General features: G+C 36.3%; 1 non-coding gene across 1 annotated transcript; it reads right to left on the reverse strand.

Moving 5' to 3' along the window:
* Positions 1-7,295: 7,295 nt before the first annotated feature.
* TRNAA-UGC lies at positions 7,296-7,368 on the reverse strand. Its single transcript has one exon. It is a non-coding gene; the product is annotated as a tRNA-Ala (tRNA).
* Positions 7,369-7,518: the final 150 nt, after the last annotated feature.

Genomic DNA, 7,518 nt, shown 5'->3' on the forward strand with positions numbered 1-7,518 from the left:
CTAGCTCATGATATATATTGCAGGACATCCTACCTAAAGAGGAATAGGGGCCTTTTAGTACACATCGTAATGCAGATAATGGTTACTTATGGGTATGGATCCTAGCAACTTATTTAGCTTGTTATTCACATAGTTCTAGATACTTGGTATATGGATTATTGATGAACCTAGGTTTATACATAATGTCATGGGTTAGGCTTTAGGAGTTGAGGTTTTAGCTTAGGAAAACATTAGAGGGTAACCTAACGTAGACTAATTCGTGTGAAAACCTACTAGCACTTTGAGGACCTCTTTCCTTCACCAAACTAAACTTATGGGTAAACTTATTTAGAAGGTGCAGAAACAAGTTTGGAAATGAATAGTGGACTATAGTTCTTGAATTCGAGGTAAACCCATGAACACGATACCCCAAAACAAAAAACTTGTATCTCTCGATTGGGTACTCGATTAAGCTTGCTTCTTGCCCCTAATAGTCTACCCGAGTTCATAATTTATAGACGGATTTTCCACTACCATTGAAACATCTAGAATTTCTATAATTTCATTCTTGATTTTTCTGAATCTTCTGCCAGAAAAGTCTTCTCCGAGCCTTCCTTTTTTAAGCACCTTGTAATTCTTATTCTATAAAAAATTTAATGATTCGAGAAGTTTATAAAAATTAGAAAAAGTACCATTTTCTCAATGTTTTTTCAATTTTACTTGTTCTTTGCTTCTAGATACAACCTAGTAGGGATTATACACTGTCTCTTATTGGAGACCTTGAGTGTTGCAAATTCTCCTCTCCTTCGAAAACTTTCAGTCATCGAAAGTGCTTATTCTAAAATAGGTCACGGTACAAGGTTCTTATTTGCCTTCTGTTTCCCAAATGCCTTCTTCTACTCTATGATTCTTCCATAGGACCTTAACAAGAGGGATTTCCTTGTTTCTCAATCATTTGACTTTCTTGTCTATTATTTGAATCGGGTCTTCTTTATACGTTAGGTCATCTCTCAAGAAGAGAGTTTCATGAGCCAGTACGTGCGAACGATCTAGGGTATACTTCCGTAGTATGGATACATGAAAGATATTATGTACTGCAGACAAGTTTGGGCATTGCCCGATTCTATAGGCCACAGATCCAATCCTTTCTAATATCTCAAAGGGACGGATAAACCTAGGGCTTAGCTTCCCCTTTTCACCCTACCTGAGCACCCCTCTCATTGGGTGCTACCTTTAGGAATATATGATCCCCTACCTACAATTCCATGTCCTTGCGCCTTAGGTCTGCATAGCTTTTCTCTCGGCTTTGTGCGGTTTGTATCCTAGCTTTAATCTTCTGGACTGCGGCGTTGGTAATTTGCACCAGCTCTGGCCCAATAGTTGTCGTTTGCCCCCCTTCTTCCCAAAAGATAGGGGATCGAAATCTTCGTCCATAGAGAACCTCGTATGTTGCCATTTGTATGGTGGCTTGGCAAGTATTATTATAAGCGAATTTCATAAGGGGTAGGTACTTATCCCAACTTCCTGCAAAATCCATCACATATACCCTCAACATGTCTTCCAATATTTGCTTGAGCATTTCTGTTTGACCATCTGTTTATGGGTGGAATGTCGTACTACAACTGCGTACCCAATGCCTTTTGTTGAATTTTCCAGAAGCGAGATTTAAATCTGGCATATCGGTCTAATACTATTGCATTTTGTTGAATTTCCAGAAGTGTACCCAATACCTTTACCGATAAATATTCATTTTTAATGTTAGCAAGAGTAGCTTAGTTGGGAGATTGTTAGACTAAAAATTTGAAGGTCACACGTGTTTTATCCCTGTTCAACGCACCTAATACAAGTTTATTATGTGACTATACAATCTAAAAACATAACTTGCTTATTCAATCTAAAATTAGTGATTATTTCTTTTTTAAACATAATGAATTAGCGGAAATACCTTTACTTATGAATTTTCATTTTTAATATTAGCGGGGATAGCTCTGTTGGGAGAGAGTCAGACTGAAGATTTGAAGGTCACGTGTTTGATCTCCACGTTCAGTGCACCTAATTCTAGTTGCATAACTCGACTATTCAATCTAAAATTAGTCAATATTCCTTTCTAAAATCTCAATGAATTATCGGAAATACCTAACGTGTTCTAGTTCACCGCACCTTATACAAGTTGGATAACTTGAATATCTTATTAAAAATTAGTGATTATTTCTATTTAAAATTTCAATGAATTAGCGAAAATACCTTTACTGATGAATTTTTATTTTTAACTATAGTGTGGATAGCTCAGTTGAGAGAGTAGATTGAAGATCTGAAGGTCTCGTGCTCGATCCACGTTAACCACACATGGTTCACATTGCACAATTTGACTATTCAATCCAAAATTAGTGATCATTTCTTTCTAAAGTTTCAATTAATTAGCGGAAATATCTTTACATAAAAACTTTCATTTTTAATGTTAGCGAGGATAGCTAAGTTTGGAGAGCGTCAGACTTAAGATTTGAAGGTCACGTGTTCGATCTCCCCGTTCACCGCACCTATTTCTATTTGCATGACTTGACTATTCAATAAAAAATTAGTCATTATTTCTTTTTAAAATCTCAATGAATCAATGAAAATATCTTTACTGGTGAATTTTGATTTCTAATGATTGTGGGGATAGCTCAGTTGGGAGAGCATCAGATTGAAGATCTAAAGGTCATGTGTTCGATTCATGTTCACCCCAGGTGGTTTGTGTTGAGTTGAGTTCTTTAGATTTGGACCATTTGGAGATTCAAAAGTAAATATTTGGACTGTCGATGGTTAAGTGACTCAATTTAGAAAAAGGTTCCAAATCTCGTTTCTCAATCTTAGATGGTTAATTTCTTAAATACAAGGGTTCTTGCTTCTACAAAAGCTTGGCTCGTTGGGCTGAAGATTACGGTTCGTCTATCATCCTCCAATGGGATCTTCTATCCTCATGACTTGCTCTAATGCGGTCGTTCTTCTAACACAGATGACACATCCAGTTGTCGAGATTGGAAATGTGATTTTATTTGATTTTATTTCAATTTGGTCAAACTCACTCATGTGCTCATCTCAATCATTTTAGTCTTGGCGTTCAATAAGAGAGACCTTGGAAATAACCTGTAACTATTCAACTAGATTATCACATTAACAATTTGAATCAAATAAAGTGGCATTAACCATTTGAATCACCTCAACCCCACTTGTTGAACTTGACCAAATTTCTATAACATAACACTAACATAGGTACATCTAAACCATGATGGCGTTCAACAAGAGAGACCTCAAAAATAGCCGGATTATCGCATTAACCATTTGAATCACCTCAACCCCACGTGTTGAAATTGAAACAAATATCTATAACATAACACTAACATAGGTACAATGTTCATAAAAGTCTTTTTAATCTAAAATACCATTGAACTTGACCATTATAGTGCCTCTCAAACGTAGGTAAAGTTTAAATTTGGGTCTCCTTGTCAAACTCACTCGGGTGCACATCTAAACCATGATGGCGTTCAACAAGAGAGACCTCAAAAATAGCCGGATTATCGCATTAACCATTTGAATCACCTCAACCCCACTTGTTGAAATTGAAACAAATATCTATAACATAACACTAACATAGGTACATCTAAACCATGATGGCGTTCAACAAGAGAGACCTCAAAAATAGCCGGATTATCGCATTAACCATTTGAATCACCTCAACCCCACTTGTTGAAATTGAAACAAATATCTATAACATAACACTAACATAGGTACAATGTTCATAAAAGTCTTTTTAATCTAAGATACTATTGAACTTGACCATTACAGTGCCCTCAAAATGAGGTAAAGTTTAAATATAATTGGTGACAAAAGATGAAACTATAAAATAGAAAGAAATAAGAAAATAATATTCAATTTAAGAGAATCAAACCAGAATCTCCTAGGTGAAAGCCAAATATCCAAACCGTTGGACAACAATGAATTTTTGGTGTAGTTGTCCTAAAGTCTTTTGTCTAATCCCTGAAGAGTTTTACTATGATGTTTTGGGTAATGTCTAACTCTTCGTCACGTCCTTTCATGTGTGTGATACAGTTCTCAAAGTTACCGCGATGTTTCGAGCTGTTCGATCGTGTGGCTCTTTCTTCAAAAGGGTCAACATCAAACGTCAGGTCTTTGATTGACAACTCATCCAGACGAGCGTCGATTGCATCGATTCCAACAACAATCTTCCCATGAGTTTATGGTGCATGACCCATTTTTTATACCATTCACCTTCGAGTGCCACCATAGTTTTGCATCGTCCATGAGATGCATTGCGACCAACGTAACTCTTAGGTCCTATGAGCAAGTTCCAATAACCTTCAAGTATTGTTCTACGTCAAAAATAAAGCTTTTTAATTCCTTAGCATCCCGGTTTCCCTTTAAGGGGTTGTATTTTCCTCTGCAGTATTTTCATCTGCCGCTTCTATATCATTATTTTCATCTGTCGCTTCTATATCATAGAGTCTGTAAGCTTTTGACTCTTCACTAACTACCAGCACAACATAACTCAAACTCTTATCATCTAGCTTAGTTCTCTGAGATGCCTCCTCTTTTTGTCTCTAAATCAACTCGAGCTCACAATATTGTTTTTCTTCCTTTCGCTGTAGCTCCAGAACTAATCGTCGTTGTGCTTTTTCTACCCTTTTTCTTTTCTTTTCTAGCATTTTATCTAGCTCTTCTCTCTCTTTTCGTGCTTGTTCTTCTTTTTGTCTTGTAGCAGTAAGAGCGGCTTCTTTCTCTTTCTCAAGCTGCACATCAACATCAACAAACAACTTCGTGCGACCTTCCTCTATTCTCCTCTGTATTTCTAATTTAGTCTCTTCAGAGTTTAGCCTTTCTCCAACCTTCTTCTGAATTAGTTTTTCCATCCTCCTAACTGCATCTTCTTCTGAATTAGTTCTTTCATCCTCCTAGCTGCATCTTCTTCTAACTTCTTCAACTTTGCTTCACGCCTTTTCTTCTCTTCTTCCTCTTTCTTAAGCTTCTCTATGGAATGATTCCGATCAGTGGATGCACAACTAGGATTGAAACTGAACAATTTGGGGAAAGGAGATAACGAGGAAGACCTACTTCTGCATTGGCGGCTGAGGAAACTTGAACGGCTGCTTCTCTTGGAATGGGTAATGGAATGATAGGGGGAAGGACTTGGGTCCCTTCTGCTTCTCTGACTATGGCGATAGGAATTGGAGCGGTGAGTGTATGACAGAGACCTTGAACCACTTCTCCCCATAAGTTTCAATTGAGTTTGAGTGGCTGCTACAGGCTGAGATATAGCATGCAATACGAATATTCGATTCAAAGACATCTTTGTCTCCATGATTAAGCCTCTCTCAGGATGAAACACCTTGCATGTTCCATTTTGAAACAAAAAGGTAACCCCCTTTGCTTGCAATTTACCACTACTCAACAAATTGTTCTTCAGGTCTAGCACATAGAACACTCCTATGATTATCATTATGATTCCATTCACTTCCAGTCGTACATTACCCTTTTCGGTTACAACCATGCTTGAGATTCCCATTGAAAATGTCCTAGCTTGTGACAGTTATAGCACTCCACTATGGCCTTGTTGAAGGTTTGTCTACCTCGTCCCCTTCCTCTGCCACTAAAGCTTCCACGACCTTGACTCCTTCCTCCATCAGACTGCACAACTGTACTCTCCATCGACATACTTTTATTATGACACACTTAGAAGACTGTTGCTTCTAGTTTTAACTAGTTTAGGGCATGGCTCTGATACCAAATTTGTAGGAACAGAAAAAAAAAATTGGAAACATCAGAAGAATTGGGAGAAATCTCTCATCCAATTGAAGAATGACTAAATCAAATCTAATTCAAATAACTAGATCAAATCTAATCCAAATAACTCAATAAAATCTAATCCTAACAGTTACCATATCTATTTGGTATCATATTTATGTCTCGTATCTATATCTCATTTTTATTTTTTAACTCTGAAATATTTTACTTTTATAAATAGATATCTTCACGAAAATAAGTTTTATTTATGTTGAGATGGAGAATGAAAATTGACACTTAAAGGACGTTGATACTTGGGACTTTGATTCCTCTTAGTGTGAAGCTTGCATCTTGCAACTACTTGGGTAGAGAATGTGTTTCACTTAAAATTCACTCAAGAGAAAATAATCAAATAACGAACCATATTTGAGAGAGGACTTTGTTGTAAGATTCGACCCTATCAATTTGAATAGCGTTCTCCAACTAAAAATATTGAACTCTAAAGTATTCACGAGCAAAGTAAGTTTGTTGAAACTATCTATAAAAGTGTTCCAAAGTGAGTCGTGGAGAAGATTTGCCTTAAAATCTAGTTCCAATTAAGGATGTCAATGATGAAGAAGTGCAAGCTGTTGGAAGGTTTGCCGTGGAAAATTTCAGAGGTGGTAGATATAATTTAATCTACAAGCGTGTGGTGGTCTTTTCAGTCCCATATAGGCTTTGACCCAAAATTTTATATTATTGTGATAGAAGCTATAAATGACAACAATATTCATTTGTCAGATATTGCAATTGTGAAGAAGTTCCGTCATATGCATGGGACGCTACCGCCATCCAATAAGCTCTTATCATTTGGAGGAATCTTTTAAGGAATTCATCAAATTCCCCCTCCACAAGTAGTATAAACTACTATCTCTTTAAAGGAATTTATCAAATTCCCTCTCCACTACAAGTAGTATGAGCTCTTATCTCTTTTAAGGAATTCATCAAATTCCCTTTCCACTACAAGTAGTATAAGCTCAATTCCCTTTCCATGAGTAGTATAAGCTCTTATCTCTTTTAAGGAATTCATCAAATTCCTCATCAAATTTCCTTTTCTCTCTATGTGCTTGTGGGACATTACTTAGCCATAATGATATAATAATCCCTTTATAAGTATCTTTTCTTTTTCTCTCAGTACCCACCTTATACATAACATGTTAAATTAATTCATACTTAAAAAAATAATTTCTCCATAATCCTTTTGTAAGTATCTTTTCTTTTTCTCTCGTACCCACCTTATACATAACATGTTAAATTAATTCATACTTAAAAAAATAACTTCTCCCTTTTGGAGATGCAGGGTATCAATCCCCGTACCTCTCACATGCTAAGTGAGCGCTCTACCATCTGAGCTACATCCCCACAAGTTTTGCATCATAAAACCCTAAATTTCCCGTCATCAATAATAGTGAAAATGAAGAAATATTGCTACCCAACATGTCATGAATAGGGAAAAATTGAAAAGAAATAATATATTTAATAATAGATAGTCTTATTTTTGGAGATGCGGGGTATCGATCCCCGTACCTCTCGCATGCAAAGCGAGCGCTCTACCATCTGAGCTACATCCCCATTATTTTTACATCATAAAACCCTAAATGTCCCATCATTAATAATAGTGAAAATAAAAAAATATCAAAATATTAATAACAAATAGTTTGGTTTGGTGATGCGGGGCATCGATAATTGTGAAAATGAACAAAAATAATAACAAATTAAATA

Source organism: Cucurbita moschata, unplaced genomic scaffold (assembly GCF_002738365.1).
Source record: "Cucurbita moschata cultivar Rifu unplaced genomic scaffold, Cmos_1.0 Cmo_Scf00118, whole genome shotgun sequence".
In the NCBI taxonomy this organism is placed as follows: Eukaryota; Viridiplantae; Streptophyta; class Magnoliopsida; order Cucurbitales; family Cucurbitaceae; genus Cucurbita; species Cucurbita moschata.